The sequence below is a fragment of the Cetorhinus maximus genome, chromosome 4, assembly GCF_964194155.1.
Source record: "Cetorhinus maximus chromosome 4, sCetMax3.hap1.1, whole genome shotgun sequence".
Taxonomy (NCBI): Eukaryota; Metazoa; Chordata; class Chondrichthyes; order Lamniformes; family Cetorhinidae; genus Cetorhinus; species Cetorhinus maximus.
In genome coordinates, this window is record NC_135882.1 from 55870081 (window position 1) to 55893875 (window position 23795).

The 23795-nt window shown below is 40.1% G+C and overlaps 1 protein-coding gene across 1 annotated transcript in view; it reads left to right on the forward strand.

Moving 5' to 3' along the window:
- The window catches only part of csmd3b (CUB and Sushi multiple domains 3b), a 2128577-nt gene that overhangs the window by 898902 nt on the left and 1205880 nt on the right, over positions 1 to 23795 (forward strand). The window lies entirely within an intron of this gene.

The following is a 23795-nucleotide window of genomic DNA, read 5'->3' on the forward strand; positions in this document are numbered from 1 at the left end:
GAAAATTGATTTCTGTTCAATGAACTGCTGAAGTCCCAGAATGTTTTTTGCCAGATGGAACTACCTTTTTTGTATTTCTTCATTAGAATTTTTAATGTAAGAACATTTCCCAATTAGCGTTAGGTCTGAGTTGCCTTCTGCTACCAAATAAATATAAGTTGTGCAAAAGTGTTCAGCCTAGAGGAAACTACTATTCCTGAAGCATGCAGAACAACTGCTCAATATTTCTATAACCATCATTTTGTACATGTTGTATTGTCTACTAAGAGTTTTGTACTACATTTACAGCACACCTTTTTCATCAGTCTCTTGCATTTAACATTAACTCACATGTATACCCATAGCATTATCAAAGTCGAGCCTATTAAGGGAACATTAAGATCATTGTGACAGATTATATAGCATATTCCTGCCATTGGAGACCTAATTACTAGTAACGTTGGAGCTGTGGGTTAGTTGTTAAGACCTTACCCAGAAATGAAATAAAGCATCTATTCCACAGTTTGAAATAGTTCAACCAGCTCTTGTTGATGCTGTCAGTATTCTCCACTCTTCACTATCCTATCACTGCTCCTACGAACATCATCCTCATGTGTGCTGTTCTTCCAGATTTACTCTTCAGTATACCCTGGCTCATAATCTTTGCCTCCATTGGCCCATGGGTTTCAATCCCAATGCGCCACATTATTCTGCTGACCCATTGGGCTGAATTTTGAGTCCCCTCTAGGACTGAGACTGGAGGTGGGTGGCCATAGAATTTAACACTGCCACCCTGCCTGCCAATTGCCTAGCTCCATCCCACCCCTAGAATATTTTTTTAGGATGGTGGGGTGGCAGGGCTTCCTGCCTACATGTGGTGGGCAGCTATTTGTCCCACTTAAACATCTTATTAAGGCTGAAGGATTTTCCAGTCAACCTCAAGGATCCCAGTGGGGGAGGGCGATAGTTTAGTTGCCTGTGGACATACTGGGGACCAACTCTCCAGGCAGGTTTTGAGAACCTTGCCACCTGTTTTGGTGAAGCAGCTACCACAGAACATCTTGTAAAGGGGCTCTCCACCCCCACCCCAACCCCCACCTCCCTCACCACCCCACAGTGGTGGCCCGGCTGCAAAAGGTTGTACTTTTTAAATTTAAAACTATAAATAAGTTAGAGAGACTACACTTCCCCTGACTTATCTGCCCTGGCATCCTGCTGCTGCTTTCAAGCAGGAAGGCCTTTGATTGGCTAACACCCTGTGTTAAACTTGCATGTGTTCAGCAGCAGGACCCCTCTTCCCACCAATGTTATTTAAGGAGATCTACATAACTACTTTCAGGTTAGCTGCCAATTGGTTTCTACTGCCTGTTGCTGAGTTAGTAGAAGTGTTTATTGGTTTGTACTGTCATTTGAAGTTGCTGAAGCCTATAGGGAATGGTATAGCACGTGCGGTTCTGTCTTCAAGGGCTCTGTTCAGGCCACTTGCTCCAAGACATGGGTGCAGTATTTGGTATCCCCCTTGACCTGCAACATGACTGGGAAAATGAGGAGAGGTGACAGGACAAACTGCCAATAGAGGGAGGAGGTGAAAGACTCAGCGTGCGGATCTCTCTGCTTAGGCTGTTCAGGGAGCAATTCTCCTACCTTGACCTGAGTGAGGAATAGTGTGTGAGACATCTCCACTTCACCAATGAAATGCTCATATCTGCCACCTGCTGTAGCCGAAAAAGCAGCTTTAGAGTAGGGCAAGATATTTCTTTGCTTAACAAACAAACGCTAAAACCTAACTTCTTCTTGAATTCTTTGCCTGAAGGTAGGTCCTTGGTGAGTATTTGCCAAATCACAGCTAAAACTGATTTTTTTTGTGCTAGGTAGGGCTAGGAGACAGGCACCGAGTCTACCTCAGCTGGAATGGAGATCGAGTCCCTACATGCTAGCTACCTAGCCAACTAAACTAAACGGCCCACCAAAACCCAACTATACTACAATGAAAAACATCATTTGCAGTAGCACATTAGCACACTTTGTCAATCTAATTAACTTTCTCCTTACATCCATATGTACGCAATGACAACTTAGCTCTACACCTTCGTTTCTGTCAATTATCCCATTACCTTTGTGCTGTTAGATTGCTTGCCTGTTGTCCAGTATTGAATATGTCTCAAGTTCTTTCAGCTTAATAATGGGAAGACTAAAGCTATCATCTTCAGCCTATGCCATCAATAACTTTTCTCACCATTGAGTCCATTCCTTTGCTTAGACACATCTCAGGCTCAACCAGACTGTTTGTTTGCATTCTCATTGTCATTTACAATTTCAAGGGGCAGAATTTTATGGCCTGGTCATGGCACGGGTGGACTGTAAAATGTGGCGAGCCGTTCAAAAGTCCATTGACTTCGGCAGGACCGTAAAACCCCATCAGCATAAAATTCTGCTCAAGGTGAATTCCCAACTCCATTGACTAGATTTTACTGTAGGCTTCCCATCACCACTACTTTGAGAGCCATGACCCAAAATCTTTGAACCATGGACTTAAATTTCAATTACATATGATATTACAAATGTATTTGAAACTTCCGATTCAGTTGCAAATGATGTTAAAGAAAACCTCGAGCGAATGACATTTTTATTCAGTCTCAAAGTTGCACATTTTCCAAGACTTAATTTTTCTGGGGAATTTATCCCTAGCTGTTTCTACTTTGCCTGACACAACGAAGTTATGGCAGTGGAGTCGGAATAGCTCCAAGGAAATTCCTAATAAACCGTTCCCAGACTCTTTTCTTATTTCTAAAATGTATGTCCTCGGAATTATATCCTTGGTCTCACGTGTTACTTGAGCATGTGTTGTAGATTATCTGGATGCAAAATAAACTTCAATTTGAATTTCAGTAGCATTACACTTAATTGCACTTATCTCTCTGAAAAGGTCCTTTAAACATTACACTATCAACTGGCATGAGACGAATGAGATATCTTTCGAATATAATTACACCACATAATTTATACCTACCATCTCTTTGAAACAAGGAGGAGTGGAGGGATGAAGCAGTGATCCATCTATCTATAGCCAAGGGAATAGCAGAATGACTCAGACAAGCTTGCTTATATAGGACATATTTACAATGTTCTTCATTTCTCAACTAGATAAATACTAAATGGGTTAAAACTACAGATCTGTAGTTTTGTGCATAATTCATGCAGCCCCTCAAAAATATGTTATGATGGTGTCAGAACAATAATTGGAAGGGAGAAAATGAAAATGCTAAATAAAAATATATGTTTTTCTATAAATTTAGGCCTGTTTCCTAACGATGCAGGATATATTTTTTCCTCAAAAGCAACAGTGAAATAATGCCACTTCCATTATTCATGTTCTCAAGTATCTGAGAAATATTGTGGATAATTGGAGAGCAATGGGAGTTGGGATTGTCAACTGTTCTTTTTCTTTTATTCACTCCTGTTGTTCTTTTCCTGCCAAAATGATCACCTGGGTGCAGGAACAGCTGGCCTATTAGCTCCAAACCTCTCCACACACGTTTCCAGCAGCTCAGCTCACCACTGCCAGTCCGCCAAAGATGTTCCCTTTTATTTGTTATGGCCCAACCAGACACAGAAGTGAATTTGAAAGGTTTCATGTGCTCATTTAGAGTGGCCTAATTAGCAACTTCCATAGTGTTGATCTCAATGGAGCTGCCTGATTAAACCCAGTCAAAATAATTAAGGATGAGGACGGCTGTTCTTCCCATTTGATTAATTTGTTGTAAGATTCTAACAGCCTCCATTGTAGCGTTCAATTTTTTTTTAATGATTCCATGGATTTTTGCCTCCACTATTCTATCTGGGCTTTTATCGCACATATTAATTACTCTTAGCGTAATTAATAATTTCCTGATCTCCAGCCCCTAGTTTCAGTCCTGCAGTTTAATTTTAGGTCATATTCTGGGTTACCTTTTGCTATATCCTGAACAATCTTAAGTACCTTTATAAAATCACTCCTCAGATGTCTCTGAATTACTAACGTAGTAACAGAATCATTACGCTATTATACTCATCCATATATTTTACTGCTTTGCCTTTGTAGTTCAACATACAAATGGCTTCATTGATTGCTGCTCTACATTGGTTGAACATGTTTAGCATTGAACCTATATGAAGACTCCTGGATCTCTTTCGGCATCATATCCTTAGCTAATTCAACACTACTTGTGTGTATCAGCATTTTCTTCTTCCTATATATAGCGCTTCACATTTGGCTGCAATAAGTTTAATCTCCCCTTGTTCTGTCAATTTACATATTTTGACTGACCCTCCTTTTTCTGGTTTCACTGTCTTTTTTAAATTTGGTATTATTTGTAAATATGACACCTTTGCATTAGATTTCCAAAACCAGGGGCAGGATCTTTAGGTTGGCGAGCTGGGGGCAGGGCCCGCTCACTGACACATAAAATGACGCGGGATGACATCAGGCAGAACTGCCGACGTCACCTCGCATCATCTCCATTTTCAGGTTGGCGGGGGCGCAGCCGAATCAGCTGTGAACCCGCTGACCTGTCAACGGCCTATTAAGGCTATTTAAAAAGTCATTAAACTAATCAATGGACCTGCCTGTCCAACCTTAGGGTTAGCAGGCAGGCCGGGAGCCCTGGCGGGCTTTAGAAAAAGCATGAAACCTCATCCACGGACTGGATGAGGTTTCATGAGGGTTTTAAAAAATTTAATAAATGTTTGAGTTAAAGTGATGGACATGTCCCAACTCATGTGACAGTGTTACACGAGGGGACATGTCAGGGAATTTTTTTCAACATTTAACTTCAACGTTTTAATTTTGAGCTGATCTCCCTGAGGCTGCACTTAGCCTCAGGAAGATCTGTGTGCTCTTTTGCGCGCATGCACGAAAGAGCGCACTCCCGGCTGAGAGAATCCCCCCCTGCCTGCACAGGGAATGCATAGCACTTCCTGGCGGACGTCACGCTGGGCGGGCTTTAATTGGCCCGCCCACTTAAAATGGCGGCGCATCCCCGATTGGGGGCGCCGATCGGAGGTGCACCTGCCCGCGCCCACTCCTGCACTTCCCCCTCCGACTGAGGGAAAATTCTTCCCCAGGTTGTTCATGCAAATTAGAAGCAATAGTGAGCTTGAGGTGCCAATTCAGTACTTCCCCACCCTGACACAACTTTTCTACTGAGTACTCATTTTTTCCGTTGCTCAGCCAGTGTCTGATCTGTTCTCAGGGTTTACCTTGACTCTCTACACTTTAAGTTTAATTAATATCTTTACGCGTTGATCTTTTTCATGCCTACACGTACAATGAACTGTTCACCGGAACAGAACTGCTTCATTCCTTACCTTTGTTATATTTTTCTTATAGAAAATGATGCCATTGTAATTTGGCCTTCCCATCAGTCATTTGCTTCTTCCAATGCTCTATTTAATTTCACATTTTTGTGCGTCTCTTTCTTTCATTCCATTTCTTCTCTCATTACCCATACTGCCCTCTCTGCTCCATGTCTATTTTCATAACACCCTACTCTTCATCCTTCCACCTTATTCGGTGTCATTAAGTACTTTTCCTCCCCCATTTAGGCACACATTAAAGAGCTCATTGCTGTATTTAAAGATGAGCAGGGACCACTCACAGTGACCTTGCAATTATTTCTCCCTCAACCAAAAGCACCAAAATAAGAGATTAACTGGCACTTTATCTCATTGCTGACACAAAGATTCCATATTAGCCTTGCATGCCAACGCTCACTGACTTTCCAAAAAGAAATTATCTTGTGAAGTGCTTAGGGACGTTTCAACAATGTGATACGCTGCTATGTAAATGCAAGGATAATTATAAAGTATTTCCCTTTTCTTCATTTGCAGCAGATCCTCAGTGATCTAAGGTGCCCTTGTACTCTCGTTTGTCTGTGGTTTGCTCCATTAATCAGCCCTTAATGATCCATAGTCACATAGAAAAACCCTCAGAATGTATTTTCCTATTCATAAAAGACATGAAAAAGCTGACAACCACTTTTTACTGTTTATTGCTGTAAGAGATTCTTTGTGTGAATTCTGTCTGTCAGCTACTTGATAAAGTCTGTTTTATTACTGTATTAATGTACTACAATTTATTTGATTAATCTACTTAGAAGTATGTAACTAAAGGATGATCTTCCAGTGTGTAAAACATTTTGCCTCGGTTAGCATTAATGGAAAGGTTCATTCCTATTAGAAAAATTATTTTTGCAAGGACTTAACTAAAAGAATATAAGAGAGGATATTGAAATTGTTAAAATGTTAAAGTAAGTGCCTTGGTAGTATATGGCTTTAGTTTGCACTTCACAAATCTGAAATCCATTGTTAGAGGTTATGTGTTTGCTGTCATCATTTCATTTCTGTATATCAGCAATTTAGTTTGTTCACTAAAGGTTTCATAGCTACAGTATAAAATGGGCTGACTATATGTATTCAACACAGGATACATATATCTCAATCTTTCTTAAGAGGGCAACTTAAATCTGATAAACTGTGTGATGATGTGTTCTATATGATATATCTATTTTTTTCCAATGCATTATATTAAGCACTAAAATTGCAAAAAAACAATTTCCATCATGAAACAATAGCAATAAACAGCAATTACGGTTATTTGGCATGTTTGCTACAAGTTCCTAGAGAAAATAGCTACGATATTTCATTGCTATTTAGCACATTTTGTACTAGAGTAACAAATCTAGCTTTGCTTTGACATTTTATGAGGACGATACCTTGACTGATTTCTAAGTTAATGGCAACTTGTTACAAATAATTATTCTATAAAATATCTAAAATATTTAAAGTAGTGTATCCATTTTTGTAGAAACAGTTTGCTTGAACTTTTGTCGCATAGTAATATGATCCTGATTAAGTTTCGTTTTTCTGAAATTAGCAAAGGTGTTTCAATGCGTTGAAATATTCAGAACGTACAGCCATTCTGTGTTGGAGCTTCTCCCCCACATCAGCAAAGGTCCGAATCACATGTTGGCTTTGGCTCAGTGGTAGCACGCTTTCTACTGAATCAGAAGCTCATGGGCTGAATTTTCCCCCCGTCAGCGGGGGAAGTTGATGGGCGGGCGCATACGGGCATGCATCCGATCGGCGCCCCTGATCGGTGGGGGGGAAACCCCAAAATCGAGAGTGCGCTCTTTCACGTATGCGCACGAAAGAGCGCACTCATCTCCCTGAGGCTAAGTGCTGCCTCAGGGAGATCAGCTGTACATGTAAAAAAATAGATAAATAAAATTTCCCTTACATGTCCCCTCATGTAACAATGTCACGAGTTGGGACAAGTCCATAATTTTCACAAAATCTTTATTAAAATTTTTTTGAGCCTACATGAAACCTCATCCCGCCGGTGGATGAGGTTTCATGTTTTTTCTAGTTCTCGCAGGGGCTCCTGGCCTGCCCGCCAACCTTAAGGTTGGACGGGCAGGTCCTTTAATTACTTAATTAACCCTGTCAATGGCCTTAATTGCCTATTGACAGGTCAGCGGGTGCTCAGCTGATTTCGCTGTGCTCCCGCCTTCCTGAAAATTTAAATCGGGCGCGGTGACGTCGGGAGTTCGCCCCGGCATCACCGCACGTCATTTTACACGTCGGCGAGTGGGCCCCGCCCCCGCTCGCCGACTCGTAAAATTCTGCCCCATGGGTTCAAGTCCACTCTAGATATTTGAAGTCTCGGCTAACACTACTGTTCAGTACTGAGTGTCCTGTGCTACTGGAGGTGCCGTCCTTCAAATGAAATGTTAAACTGAGGCCCTCTCAGGTAAAATATACCAGTGCATTATTTTGAAGCAGAACAAAGCAGTTTTCTCTCGTGTTCTGACCAATCTTTATCCCTTACCCAGCATCCCTAATACAGAATATGCAGTCATTTATCTTATTGTTGGCTGTGGACCTTGTTGTGTGTAAATTGGCTGCAGTGTTTCCTGCATTACTACGGTGACTACACAAAAGACCTTCTTCGCACTTTGAGACTCCCCGAGGCCATGCAAGGCACAATTTATTAATTTCAAGTGCCATTTGTTTCTTTATCACTTGATCTCCTTTCCTTCGAACACTTACCAATGTGTTATTACAGTTTGACATTCTACAACGACTCTCGCATTGCTTTCCATAGCTTCATAACTTGTAACAAAAAAAATGTTTCTCCTAAATCTCTATTTATCTTTTACCTGCGCTTCCATCTTTTGAACCCATCAACTGCTGGAAACAGTATTTCTATTCAGCCTGCCTCATCCCTTGATTATTTTAAAGATTTCTACTACAGTAGCCTCTTCTGATGAAAACATTTCCAATTTTTTGAAGTCTTCCTTCACATTTGTATTTCCTCATACCTTTTCTCAAAATTGTGCCTACATGCTGTGATTGAGCACAATTGTGTGATGGACCCCACATGGTTTCCACCTCACCTTGATTCTGCACCTGATTTCCTGTGCTCCGCTTACCTTGCAGATGTGAATTTGTGGACTGGAGGGAATAATGGTTGCTAGAAGATTGCTGCTTCATAGTGTGACTGGCAGCGTGGGCAGAGTTTAATGTTGGAAATGGCTGGAGAACTGGCAGGAGCCCAGTGATGCCTTCATTGGGGAAGGCCCACCAGAAGGCTAGCCAATGCAGGCCTTCCCTGGGATTTAGGACCCCAGGGATAGAAATCCCATCCACCGTGACCTTGCGGCTAATCAGAGGCCAGCAGCTCTCCATTGCCCAATAGCACTGCCAGGAGCAGTGGCTGCTGCTGGTACCACCAGAGGCTTAGAATTGCCAGGCCACAGGTGAGTGAGGGCATGAAGGGGGTTGCTGGCTAGGAGGGGTGGAGGGAGTCAGAAGAATGGCGGTGCTGGCTGTCAGCAGGCTCCCTTTTTTCTCAGTGCCAGGTCCCTTTGAGAAGCGGATTCCCCCTTGAGGCACTGTCGAGTTTGCTTTTTGGGCTCTCTGCATCATGAGTCCCCCCAACCACCTCTAGTTGAATAGCAACAGCAGTGGGATGAAGGTCTTGAGTGTGCATTAATTACCCCCTTAAGGGCCTCAATTAGTTTCTAGAGTCGGGGATGGGGGGGTTGGAATTCCAGCCATGAGCCTTCCCATCCTGGACTGAATTGGGCAGAGGTGGGAATTCAGCAGGATCCTCACTCTGAACCCTCCCATCTCCAAACTCACCACCAGTGAGGTGGGGGGGTGGGGGGGGGCATTAAATTCCCACCCACTTTTTCTGCTCAACCACAATTACTGTAGTAATAGTTTGTGATTTTTAAAAAAAATATGCCTTTGTCTCAGCAGTTGATCTGTAATCAAGTGTATAGGAACATATGAACAGGAGCAGACCATTCACCACCCCCCCAATGGTGTTCCATCATTCAATTAGTAAGGGCTGATCAGTATCTCCTGAAACTCTGCCATCTGAAAAATCCTGTCCAATGACTTATTAAGAAAAGAAACTGGAAACAGAATTTGGGAACAGATGGTTTGGAGTGTGTGACTTAAAAAACATTAATAGATGCTGGGATTTAAATAAAACTGATTACAAGACTGTGGGACTAATTTTCAGTTTACTGTTAGAGTGCAAGACTAGCATGTCAGTTCAAATGCTCAATAAGGAAACAGCTTGATTTTTCTTCCCGACATGCAAGTTCGGCCCCCACAAGCTACTAATTCCAAAACAGCCCTTCAATATTCAGTTATTGCACGTAGAGTATATGGTGACAAAGAGATATGTCATTAATTAAGCTGCAGGCACGTACTACATCACTGCATTGCAAGAAAAAAAACTCAAGCACATAAAAATGCATCCCAACAGTTTATACTCCATTGCTGAACTACATTGTGTGCACCATAGGTGCAAGATTTAGACTATAAGGGGAGTCTTGAATGTGATAACACCATGTGGAAAATTTCAATTTTTGCTATTTCATTTGGTGAATTTTGCAACAATTGGTCGTCTACATCTACCTGTATGCCTCTCAAACCAAAGTTAACGTTTCACAAAATGTCTCTTTTAGGTGTTTTCAATCTAAGAAATAAATGAAATGCAAAGATTGAAGTGCAACTTTGCATAATCCAGTTTCTTCCATTCAGAATTCAAAACAATGCCAAGGGCTCCTAACACAAGCACTGACAAAACTAGACCATCACTAGCCCTTCTACTGACATTAACAGAGATGAAATCTGTAAAAGTGTCAACATAAAGAGAGGAGAGCAGCGCAGGTGCCAATCCATGTTGCTGTGGGACAATGAGGCTTCAGTCCATTGCTGTACTTTATGGCAAAGCCTCATGAATTTCATCTCACCAGTTAATATCAATATTTGTTCATTTCAATTTGGAATGCACTATTCTCTTGCTGGTGTTTAAGTATTAGAAAATTATGTTTTCCATATGTTTGCTATGCAAGTGCCACTTTTATTGCAGTAACTGTCTTTACTTACTTAATAAACATTGCCAAACTAATCGAAGTACTGAGGGATGTGTATCTGAATTTTAAAATGCCAGTGAAGTCAGGAGTTGACATGGGTGCAATTCAAGGGCAATTAGGGATGGGCAATAAATGCTGGCCTAGCCAGTGACACCCACATCCTATGACCAAATAAAGTCTCATTATGTATGCTTGGCTAAGAGCCCAGGCACCCACTACTCTTGTTGAAACAGCTGCACCCCAGAGAAAACATTGCTTGATTGACAGCTCAGGCTCCCTGATCTCTGCAGTCAATTTCACAATTTTATGTACATATGGTTAAGTGGTTTCAAGGGTTTGTGACTTCTGTTATTGATTCTTTAAGGGGTCTGGATAATTGATACATTTATTGCCTTGCAGTGAAATGACTTTTCTTTTAACATGTGGAAAGGAATAGATGACTGAATGACTTTTTAAAGCTTTTTTTCAAACACATCCTGTCAATTTGATTTGGGCAAGTTTTTTGTTAGAAAAATGAGGTTTGCTCTTCAATTGGATTCTCACTCATGTGAAACAAATAGCTTAAAATATCTTGCTTGGCATAGACTATTGCAAATTAATGATAACTGACAGAATAGGTGGATGTCTGAGATAAACTGACACAGGCCAGCTGCTCAAACTCAAATACCCAGCAGGAACTAAAATTGCTGTATATTTGACAAACAAATTGGGCAACTAACAGAAGTGAATTTGACTGTGCCCTAAAACGAAAGACTAACATTTATATAGTGCTTTTCACAACCTTAGGAGGTTCCAAAGCATTTTACAACCAATTAAATACTTTTCAAATGTGATCACTGTTGTAATGTATGTTCCACCCAAGTTCTCCAATACATGTCGGATCATTAGGCTTACGAACTGGTTTAAGTAACAGAGAGGATAGTACAGAGAATGACATAACAGGTAAGTGCATGCTGAATTGGATAAAAACACAATTTAAAAAATTATAAAAATATAAAATGACCATCAGTGAAATGAAAAACCAAATGATGCTGTGAAACTACTGGAGTTTATTAGAAATAAGAAACAAATAAATCCAGAGAGAGATTAAAACATCTCCAAATAGGATTGATGCAATCAACTGAACACAGAGAAATTAGCTGTCATCTGAAAACCCCTATATTACATCATAACCACTAAATGTGTCAAAACAGATGCCCGACAGGAAATAAGTCAGTTGATTGTGTAAAGTAAATGAAACAATGAAAGAAAACAGTACTATATAATCTGATAGCTAAAAACTGTAACTACATAGGAAAGAACTATAAGCTAAACTGCATAAAAAACAATAATAATGAAATGCCCAATGAAGTATAATTCCAATACAGCATCACAAGTCAAATAGAAAAACCACTAAATGAGCAACAAAATATAAAATTAACAATGGAGAATGTTGATGAAGGTTTATTCTTTGTATATGAACTTTCAAAGGGGGTATGGTAAAGTGGCACCAAGAGACTTGTCAACAAAATAAAAACCAATGGGATTAAAGGAACAGGGGTAACATGAATGAAAATGTTGCTGAGCAACAGAAAACAGTGGTGGTGAAGGGTTGGCTTTCAAGCTGGATGAAAATGTACACTGGTGTTCCCCAGTGGTTAGTATTATGACTGCTGCTTTTTAAAATATACATTAATGGCCTCGATGGGATATAGGGGACATAATTTCAAAGCTTGATAATAACATAAAACCTGGAAATGTAGTAAATCATGAGGAGGGTAGTAGCAGACCTCAGGAATCCTTAGGCAGGCTAGTGGAATGGACATGTGGCAGACGAAATTTAATGCGAAGAAACGTGAAGTGTTGCATTTTGGGAGAAAGAATGAGCAAAGTCAATACAAACTAAATGTCACAATGTTAAAGTGAGTGCAAGAACAGAGAGACCTGAGATGTATATATACAATTCTTTGAAGGTGGCAGAACAAGTTGATCACGGAAGGATTTTAGTGTTCAAAATTATGAGGGGTTCGAAAGAGTAAATAGCAAGGAGCTGTGCCACTATCAGAAGAGTTACTAACTGCAAGATACATATTTAAGATAACAGAACTAGAGGCAAAATTTTTACCTTGGCAGGCAGGCGCATGCCCAACTCGCTCGAGCGTAAAATGACACGCATTGACGTTGGGCGAGCGTCCCTCCGTCAATGCGCAGTTGCACGATATTTCGGTTGGCGGGTGTGCGCTGGAGTCGGCAGCGTGCCCGTCAACAATTAAAAGGCCTATTAAGGCCATTAACAAGGTACTCAAAAGAAAAGAAACCGCCTTATGGTTGGTGGGCAGGCGAAAAGGCCAAGCGGCCTTTGCACTTTTTAGGAAACCTCATCCACGGGCGGGATGAGGTTTCCTAAAGTAAATAAAAATTTTAAAATTTAATTAATAACATGTCCCTGCTCTTGTGACAGAGTCATTGATACTCATTATATAGCTCCTTCAAAGAGCCTGCACAAGCACAATGGGTTATATAGCCACCCTCTGTGCTGTATAATTTTTTGATTTTGTGAAATAGGATGAGGATGAATACAACTGAAGATAAGAAAACTATTTAATAGGAAATTGACAAATGATTTGGTTATAAAAATGAAGACTGAAAGCTGTGGAAACCAAATCCTATTCCCAGCAAGAGGTGAAATTCCAGCTGTTAATTTTAAGTGTGTGTAGAAAACAGGTTCTCTCATTTTTATGCTATTTTGTCACAATAATTAACAGGAGGAATTTTTCCCCCTGTAGTAGGAGAAGCTAGAAGCTGTTTTTGTGTTTCCTGAACAAAATTCAAATGCACAAAACAGAAATGAAAGAGAAAAGATTGTGATGATCAATTTGTAACGATCAAATATCATGCAAATAAATGACCGAAAAGAATCTAAAGTTAGAATTAAAATGCAGGCAGTATACGTTGAATGGAAGTGTACAATGCTGCACATAGAGCTTGAAAGAAAACCTGCTAATAATTAGCTTATAAATAACATGCAGAAAATGAATGGCAACAAATAAGAATCATCACATAAAAAATACGTCAACTTATTTTTAAACTAAAAAAATCAATTAAATTGACAGGTAGGGTTGAAGGGGACACAGGCGAGATGGGATGCCAGAGGAGATAGACCATTAGGTAGAAGGGGGTCAACAGACAGGTACAGATTCAGAAACTCAGAGACTCAGGGATTCTCGCACAAACCAAAAAGCTGGAAGAAGCAAACACTGGTAACTGTAAGAGGGAAATCTATGATAAGACGTATTCTGAGGGTTAGAAGCATTTGGTATAAGAGGCCGGAACTGGTGGTTATATGACAAAAATATGGCTTAGTCATGAGGATGGGACTGAACGTAACATTTATACGTTTAGAGCATTTAGGAAAAATAGTGATTATTGCAGACGCACAAAGGCTCAGAACATAGCAACAGAAGTTGCACTGCCTTAAGCTAGATCATGGCTGTTCTGTACCTCAACTCCATTTATCTTTCTTAGATCATATCCCTTGGTACCATCAGATAACAAATTATTATTTGTATCAGTCCTGAAAATTTCAATTCTCCAGCACCAGTGCTGCCTAATTTCTGGAATGAGTTTGGAAATGAGTGTTGGGCAGTTGATCAACATATGCCACTGGCCTTCTGTCTATTTTAGGAGGTCATCAGGAATGGTAGGAAAACCACCTTTACCAATAATGGCAACATTTGTAATACAGGTGGGTGTTGATGTTGCATTTGCAAAATAAGCATAACAAGGACCAACTTCTCCCAAAATAATTGAAAACAGGACAAAGTAATTGGAAATGGGAGACAAGCAGAGAATTACATGAATTGTCATTGGTCAACTTTTTCAGCACCCACAGCCTGTTTCCATCTCATCCTAAACTTACACTTGTTCAGCAAAGTTGTCTTTAACATCATAATGATTAAGTAATCACAAAAGGAAATAATAGTTTCAGAATCCGAGTGAAAGTTATGTAAATAGGATAATTTTGTTTCAAATCCAAAAGAACATATTTGTTTTACTTTAAGCTAGAACAATATCAGACATGTATGCGCATATGTTGTCATAGATTTCAGATAAAATAACCTTTCCTACTGTGACAACATTAGCAGTTTACCTAACCATAAAATAAAATGCACACAAGTTAAATAAACAGCTTCATGGTACAGCAGACAACTGTCCTAACATTAATAGCTTAAACTATGTCTTATAGTTTTGTTCATTTTTATCACTTAAAGGATTATTCCAACCTAACTCCAGGAAGAAGAGCTATTGGAATATTTTCAATTTAGTTTCTGACTTTAAAACTAATACTATTTATTTTTTTCAATTCATTAATCAATTTTCTACCACCTTCTATTTGTCCTTTCAATGCTGAATCATACCTCAGCAAAGTATTCAATATGCCCTGTTGCGGTGGCCAATGCTACTTGTGAATTTTTGATCGTGAGTTTTGTCAGGGAAGCATGACAACTCAGCTAAACCAATCCTGTTCTAACAATTCACAACACAAGTACTTGCAACAGGAATCATTAGCTAGCAATCAAAAATGGAAACTGTGACTAATTTTTCCCTCCTTAAACTAGAGTCACTGAGGACAATTGTGGTACCTCTACTGGTATTCCTGGCGAAGACCTGTTAGCCCTGCATCGGAAGGTTTTTTTTAAGGACTTTCTTTCGAAGGCTCAAGTTTTAATTTGATATAACAATATAAACTCTGTTTATAACAACTTTTCATTCTAGCCTTGTTACACACAGTTGTATAAAATTTTGCAGCACAGAAACAGACCATTCTGCCCAACAAGCTGTTGCCAGTGTTTAAGCTGCACCTAAACCTCATTTCATTTCATTTCATTTCATCTCATCTATCAACATATTCTTCCTCTCCTTACTCCATCATTTACTTATGTAGTTTCCCCTTAAATTAATTGTTATTCGCCTCAAACACTCCAAGCGGTGCAAGTTTCACAATGTTACAACTCTGAATAAAAAATATTCTCCTCAATTCCTTATTGGATTTATAAACGGTTATCTTGCGGTCAGTGGTGAATAAACATTGCCAGACATTCATTAAACTTACACTTGTCCACAGACTTTCTATGAACTTTTGCACTGGAGCTTGTAATGATGAGAAACCCATTTTGGGGTAGCACAGGGGCCTGTATAATTGGACAAGCATCTCTGCATCTCCATAACCAATCAGATTGAAGAATCTTTATTCAGGACTATGAACGGGTGAAAACATACACTCATTGGAGCTGTGCAAATGAGACACACCTGTATGAAAGTTTGGTTTTGGAACACAATTTTGTTTGTACTTCCTGATTACCATTATTTGAAATTATCTGGATGTGCAAAAGCAAGCACTTGCAGGTCTAGCACTCAATTAGGAGAATTTTTTCAGAGCAGCATGTGTGGAGTCCATGCACCCATTTCCACTGAATGTGTGGCATCTGCTGGTTGAGACATAGTGGAGCATTTGTGGATGGCTCAGGCACTAAGGGAGAGACCTCACAGGTTCTCGGACCTGGAGTTGGTGGAAAAGGTTGAGAGGAACATGGATGTCCTGTACCTGCAGAGAAGAAGGAGCTTACCTTGTCCTCCTGTCCTTATTCTCTCCTCACTCCTGCAGCTGCTGCTCTGTCTGGCTTCATGACCCCTCACATTCCTCCTCCAGACCAAGGGAGACACATAGCCCCATGAAGAAGCAAACACTTTTGCCTGATGATTTCTATAAGGTACGGTAGTACCTTACTCTTTTTCAGTGATGTCTTCAGAAAATTTCCTGAATAAATGTTGATAGAGTGTTGGTGAATGCAGTCTCCTCATGCGTTTCAAAACACCTCTACAAACCTCCAGCAGCAGCTGAACTGTAAAAGTAGTGTTTTAAGCAGTGGTCAAAATCCTCAGCAACAATTTGTTTGTTATAAATCAGCTGGTTGCTGTTAGGAAAGAGTGTTAGGCCAAACTCTATCCCCAAAATGCCATGCAGCATCATTAGTGAGCACTAGTAGGCAATCTAAGTGGAAATCAGTCCCTTAACAATCCCCCAGGTGGCAAATGCTAGTGCAAGCTTTAATTTCTCAACCAAGATGACTTCTCACTTCTCGCTTCAAGCACGCTTCAGCTCAAGACCCCATCTCAGTCACAGTGGAGGCTCCTTCATGCCTGAAAAAGCTGTTTAAAAGCATCCTTGCAAAGTCTAAACCAGGCAGTTTAAGTCAGAATATTTATTTCAATGTAAAATCATTTAGACAAGGTGAAATAAAGACAGTGAAAGAAAGATGGGATTAAGAGAGAAAGATGAAAGGGACAGAAAGAAAACGTTTTCCAAAGAAGTATTTTTAAAAACCTATAACAATAATTAAAACCCAAATGAATGATACTCCACACTTGTACAAATCTTTTTTTTGCACTTTCTCCACTGCCTCTATACCCTTTTTGTAATGTGGAGATAAGAACTGCCCACTGTTATGGGAGTTTTTCTGCCAGAAACTGCAACCAACATGATTTTTTTCTAGGTGACTTTATTATTTGGGAGATGGCTTTGGTACTATGTACAATGGTATATGCCATGTAAGGTAGGAGTGTTAAAAGTCATGGAATTCTGAACCCTAAAATCAAACCCCTCCTTTTATAAGCATAAAGCCATGGCAGAGATTCAGCCAATAGCCATTGGTCACTTGTCTACCAAATGAGGAAATATACATTTATACTTCAATGAAAAGAAATAACAGCAGCTTTATTCATATTTACAGCAGAACAGAATCCAATTATAGTACCAAAACCCACTAAAATAGGAAAAATCAAACACACTTTTGTTTTACAACCTAACCTGCAAAAAACTCTGTGGAAACTGTTGACAGTTACTGACACATTTATAAACAACTTTAAATACCGGCTTGGAAGGAGAAAATAACATTTTAACCCTGAGTGTCAATACTGAGGGCTTCCCATATGATACTTTGTTACATGCGTCAGAATGTTGAGTTTGGCGGGTGGGCATGGTCGACAGGCCTGGGAGCAGGCGGGAAATGGCCTCCTTCGGCATTGCACTTCAGACATATTGAGGTAGCTATATCGCCTCCTGTAAACCCTGGCAGCAGAATAGTGGCATCTTCTGCGGCCCCTTCCGCCTTGGACTGCCAGCTGGCCCTGTGTCGGCCCCTCTCCTCCCACAGGTCGATCTCCTGGAAGGTGCATTGGGACACTTGGCCTCTTCTCCCTTCTGCCCCCCTCTTCCTGCTCAGAGGAGGTGCCACCAGTGGAGACCACAATCCCCATTGCCAGGGTAACGGAAGGCTGTCTGATACCTGGAAGGGTCCACATGGTCTGAATTCTCCAGTGTCCTTGGAGACACCAAGGAGACCTGAAATTAAGCCTGGAAATGCTAACAATGAAGCCCCGAACAAAGATGAAGCTTCCATATACCAATAAGTCACCAGCAGCAAACTATCTACCAAACTCCTCACTACTCACATTGGCAATGCTGCTGGCCCTTTTTATCCCGTCGTGGATGAAATTTTTGACATTGAAACGGGCCGCCTACCCGTTTTGCCCTTGCAACGAGCGTGAAATCGCATGGGCAGCAGAAAATCAGCGTCAGTTGACTTTTTAATAGCCTTAACTAGCCCCTTAATTAATGATGGGTGCGGCTCTGGCACCCCCAGCTGAGTGAAATATGGCGCGAGTGCATGATGATGTCAGGCGCGCACCCACATGCCAAGTGAAAAATTCTGCCCATGCAGTTGTTGCATGATCTGATCTACATTCCTGAACTACAGAAACGAGCCATTCTGTGGTCTATTCAGTCAATTCACTCAGTCACTGGAGTTACTACTTTATCCATTTCACAACAGTTAGTAGCACCACAAAATGAAGGAAATTAGACCGCTGTTCAATGTTAAATAATTCATATGTATTTTAATGATTGATATTGCACGTCTACACATAGAGATTTTCTCATTGTCATTTCACTTAGGCAGAATTTCTAGGAACTGACATTTCCATTTGATCTCCTTAACGCAATTAGTGATTGCATGTCCTGTCAGACAATATGCTTCAGGACATCAAAAAGTATTCACTTCCTGACCTTTTACCATTAAATGTTGAAGCGGAAGGGCATCAAGGCTTTTGTAATTGAATTGAAAAAGCATTACTGATAACAATACTAATTTAGACGAAATCACGATAAAAGCGTGAGTGACAGTGTACTTGCCATATAGAATGGTAACATTTCGGAAGTTGCATTTTCAGGAAGATTCATTTCTGCTTTTGTTTCCTCTATGTGGTTTTGATGGCTGGTTTGGGAATAAGCTATGAAACACAAAACTAACAGTAGTTTTGGAATAGATGATTCCGTCATGTTGCACGGGCAATACCGTGCTTATGGTGAAATTCAGGCTTGCAATCAAATTCATCCTCTCATAAAAATTCCATACTTCTGCTGCAATGTGGTTTCCACAGCCAGAAAGCACATGAGGGAATGTATCCCTCAGCTGATCCTATTCTTCCATATAGCCATTTCACTGCACTTCATGTTTATACTCTTAACATATCAATTTGGAATGAAAATAAAGAGGGAAAAAAAGTGTGTATATATATTTTTACCATCAGCACGCACACAGGTTTTCTTTTAAGGATTTACAAAAACTATTTTGAGTTAGTTTAATCTGGGAGTTTAAATTCTGTGCTCTGAATGAGGCTGAGGCAAGAAATCGATTAGTGGAGGTGTTACCAGGGTTGAATCTGAGAATGGATGGTTCGTGGAGATGCAGCCAGGAACAGAAGCATGGGGTTAAGTCAAGGTGGACATATTGGAAGTGGCAGAGTTGATAATGACGTGGAGACCTTGGAGCTGTTGCTAATACTACTTGTTTGCCTTCCCGTTCAGCTTATTAATTGATATTACTTGTTTATTATGGAATGTGATAGATCAATGTTTAATGAATCTACACCCAGGATACAAAACATCCTGTGACACTATGGATTTCTCCAAATGTTCTGTCCAATGTTTATTGCTCAGCCAATAAAGCAGATTTTCTGGCCTTTTACCGCATTGCTGTTTGTGGTACCTTGGTGTGCATAAAATTTGTGGCCACATTTTGATACAGATTCAATGCAGGTTTAGCATATCCCTTATTTCTCAATTCAATCCTTTTAGGAATAATACTGATGGGGTTACTTTTCTTATGGCCTTGCCTATTATCAATTACATACAAATATGATTACATATTTAAGTTTTATTCTTTTGAATCTATTTTTGTTAAATTGTCACATTTTGAGAATACCAACATAAGCCTATTTCTGACTTAATGGGCAGAATTTGATGGAGCCCTTAAGACAGGAATGGGAGGCGGGGAGGGTGGAAAATTAAGAGTGAAGGCAGATAGTTTCATTTTCCTGATGCAATGGAATTTTATCAGCGACGGTGAAGATGGAGGATGTCCTTCCCACCCAGAGGCCAACTGAGGCCCTTAAGTGGCTGATTAAGGGCCACTTAAGGGTCTCTTCCTGCCATGTCTCTCATTTTACCAGCAGTGGATGGGCCCTTCATCACATGGGGAGACCAACCAATAAAACCTAGCGGCCTTCCTGTGGATTTGTGGGGGGCATCCTAATTGGGCATCATGTGGCTCACAGATGAGCCTCCAGGCAGCATGGGCTGCTCCTGTGGAAACACTCCCCCACCCTCACCAAACACTCACCACCCCACTCACTGGGGCCTGCCTGAGTGGCCTTTGTGACCTTGACCCCACTTAACCTCTTTCTGAGCGCAGTATCATGCTTCTGGCTGGATTCAGTTCCAGCAGTGCCCACCGCTCCCAGTGGCACTGCTGGGACTGTAGGGCTGTCACTCCTCCAATTGGCCAGCAGCTCTTGGAGGTGGCCATCCTTTATATTAGATCACCTGTGACATTGCTCATAGGTTGGCTGAAACCTGGATAATGTCTTCAGATGTTCATAGAGACTCAGCTATAGTTTAAACACAATGTCAGGTCGTCCATTGCTGTAATGCAGCAAATTTAGTTAGGCAATTTCTCATATGACTAATGAAAACTGTATAATCTTTACTGAAAAATGAAGAGTTCAGATGTGAAATTTGTATCATTATTTACCGCCTTATAAAACTTCTCTCCCCAGACCTCTTACTGTTAGTTATTTACCTAACAGTTTTAATCCTACTTCTCACACTGAATTCACAGTGTTAGCTTAAATCTTTCTTCCTTCACTTCTTTACAAGGTGACAATGGATATAGCATGGTGAATTTATAATATTTGCTGAAGTTGTCACTGATGTAGAACACCCCAGGGAACACTTCCGAACTTTGAATCTCCAATGATCAGCTGCTGAGCAGGTGGTCAGCCACTAGGCTTCATTCTGACTGACTGTGGCCATGGTATTTAAGCCCAGCATCAAAATGCCCCATAAACATCCGTCTGTAGCCATTGCACAAGCATCGCCCTCTCTCAGCATTATCAAAAACTATCCCTCCCCCTGCCACCCCAAACAGCACCATTAGCTGTTTGGGTTCAGGGGCAGGAGGTGACATAATGGTGGAGCAACTGGACTAGTATTCTAGAGACCCAGGGTAATGCTCTGGGGACTCGGGTTTGAATCCCACCACAGCAAATGGTGAAATTTGAATTCAATAAAAATCTGGAGTTATAAGTCTGATGATGACCATGAAACCATTGCCAATAAAAGCCCATCTGGTTCACTAATATCATTTAGGGAAGGAAATCTGTCATCCTTAACTGGCCTGGCCTACATGTGACTCCAGACCCACAGCCATGTGGTTGACTCTTGAAAAAAAATGCCCTCTGAACAAGGGTGATGAGGATTGAGCAATAAATGCTGGCCTATCCAGCGATGCCCACATCCCATGAATGAATTTTAAAAAAGCTCAGGATTTTTATTTGATGTCTTATATCATAAAAACTGCAGAAGCCATTAGATTAGTTTTCATTTGGATTTCTTTATTCTGGCGCTGCTCCTCATTGTTGTCATTTGTAAATGTTCTGCCTGATCATCACGTACCACAGGTTGTAGTGCTGCATTCTAGGTTTTCCTTACTGCACCAGAGCAGGGCAGAAATGGCAACTAATGAAACCTGTAACCTTTCAACATACATACACCTCTCCCTCACTCAAAATCTACCTGCAAGAACAAGAAATCTGCAACATCCATGTCAGAGAGAGGGCCGGGCGTTTCTGTAGAAACCTTCTTGCAGGCATTACTAACATAAACACAACTAATTTGATGGGGCGGGATTTTGATTTAGGGTTGTGTCATTATTATGGGTGTATGTTATAAATATTACTTCTAGTTTATATCTTGATTTGAGTGAAGTCGCAGCCAAAAAACAATATTAAGGAATTATGAGCAATTTGATCAGTTTTGTAATTGTTGCTGATTCATAATTGAAAAATAAAGTGATTTGATGGATTGATTTATTTAATTCCTTCTGATTATTTGTCCCTCCTTGATTCTTTTGTTAATGCATTATTATTTCAATGTTAGTCAATAGGAGCAATAGAGGGATGGAGGATATGGAAATTTAGGACTTGGGGTGAGCCTGCTCAGCCCATGAACAGTGGTTTAGCATTCAAGTTAATTCTGCCTGGCTGGCGAGAATGGAGGGTAGGACCTGATCTTCTGCAAAAGAATAGAATAAAACCGAGATGGATTGATATCCACTCTCCCTCAATCAAATACAAAGTTTTAGTTAAATACATATTAATATTGAATTACTCAATATTTAAATGTTAAATGCTGAATGAACTGCAGTTTGCGTAAATACTGAATAGAAGTTGAACCACAGGCTTAAACAGGTTGTCAATATTGCATGCCAGCATCTGTTCACAGACTACCATGAGCAAACCTTGGTAGATGTCAGGGTTACAAAGCTTTAAAATCAATGATGAGTTCTCTTCATTATATGGCAATGATGAATAAAATGATGTTTTTCCACATTACGTTTCTTTGATTTTCCTAGCTTTATTTAATTCATAATAACCTGGTTTTCTCTGAAATAACTGTACTTTGTTTTCCCATATATTTTCAGCTTATCTGTATAAAAATTACACTCATGTCATTAAATATAAAATCAAGTGAACAAAAGGTGAAAGCACTTAAAATAACTTTTTATGTAGAAAAACAAAAATCTAAGGGAACACATTACAATGGTTACCTGTAGGACAGCATTTCTTTGTAGGAATGAAATGCAATCTTATGCATGAACCAAGCTGTGTAGTGATATCTCTGCCAGTTGTGGTTGGACCGGCTCCCCATATCATTGCTGAGTCAATGGTTACCATTCTTCACAGGTGCTGGGGGTGAAGAAGAACATTATTCCCTTGCCATTTTAGAAATGTTATATTAACTGATTCACTACTCTGATGGAGTGTTTGCATTTATATATTTGACACACTTCGTTGCATTCTTCAAGTAGAGATAATTCTTCTCAAACCCAGTTTAAAAATACGAATAACAATGAAGATTGCTCTGAATGAAAACTAAACTAGAAGGTCATCTTAATATAATTTATTTTTATTTATTTCAAGATGAATTTACCTTACTCTTAAAATCTTTATCAAGACGTAAGCCTTCCTTTGGTAATAATAATCACTTAGATTCAGAAACAAGCCCAACATTTTTAAAAATAGTATAGGGAGAATTGTAAGTTGTATCAAGGTCTTACAAGTATTCTTATGAAGCATTTTCTTTCCCATGATCTCGAGTCACCCATATTGAATATGTCTTGTATTAGGAAATAGAGACAGTTTAAGTAAATTATGGGTGTTAGGAATGAGTTTTAGCTTTAATGTTTAAGTTTAATTTGTATTTCTGTATTTGTGTGTTAAGAAAGATCAAATTGAGTTTTAGTTTCACTTTAAAAGCTGCTTGCATTTCTAATGAGAGTTTTATGACTGTAAGCTAAGTTAAACAAACAAAAGTAGTAGAATTGGGTTGTTGCCTAGCAACAGGGATTCACAGAGGCAGGTCCCTCCCACAGACACACACAGAAAAATTAAAGAAACAGCAGTTTTAAATTCCATTTGAAGCCAGGACTCCAGAGAGATTGGACACTGCAGGAGGGAGCTGATGAGTGAGAGCAGATTTCCCACAAGAACCAAAAGGTCCCAAGGCCAAAGGAGTGAGACAGAAACAGGGGAAAATCCCAAGCAGACCTTCCAGTCAAAGGAAGGACAGGAACCTGGAAAATGACCTGTTAACAAAATGAAGAGTAAGGGGCAGAGAGAAAGGCTCCAAACTTCAGATTTAAATAGACAAAAGCTGCAGGAAGTAGATCTAAAGCAAGAACAGCTTTCAAGAGATGGCTGAAGGTCTATAATTCTTTGCTGTGG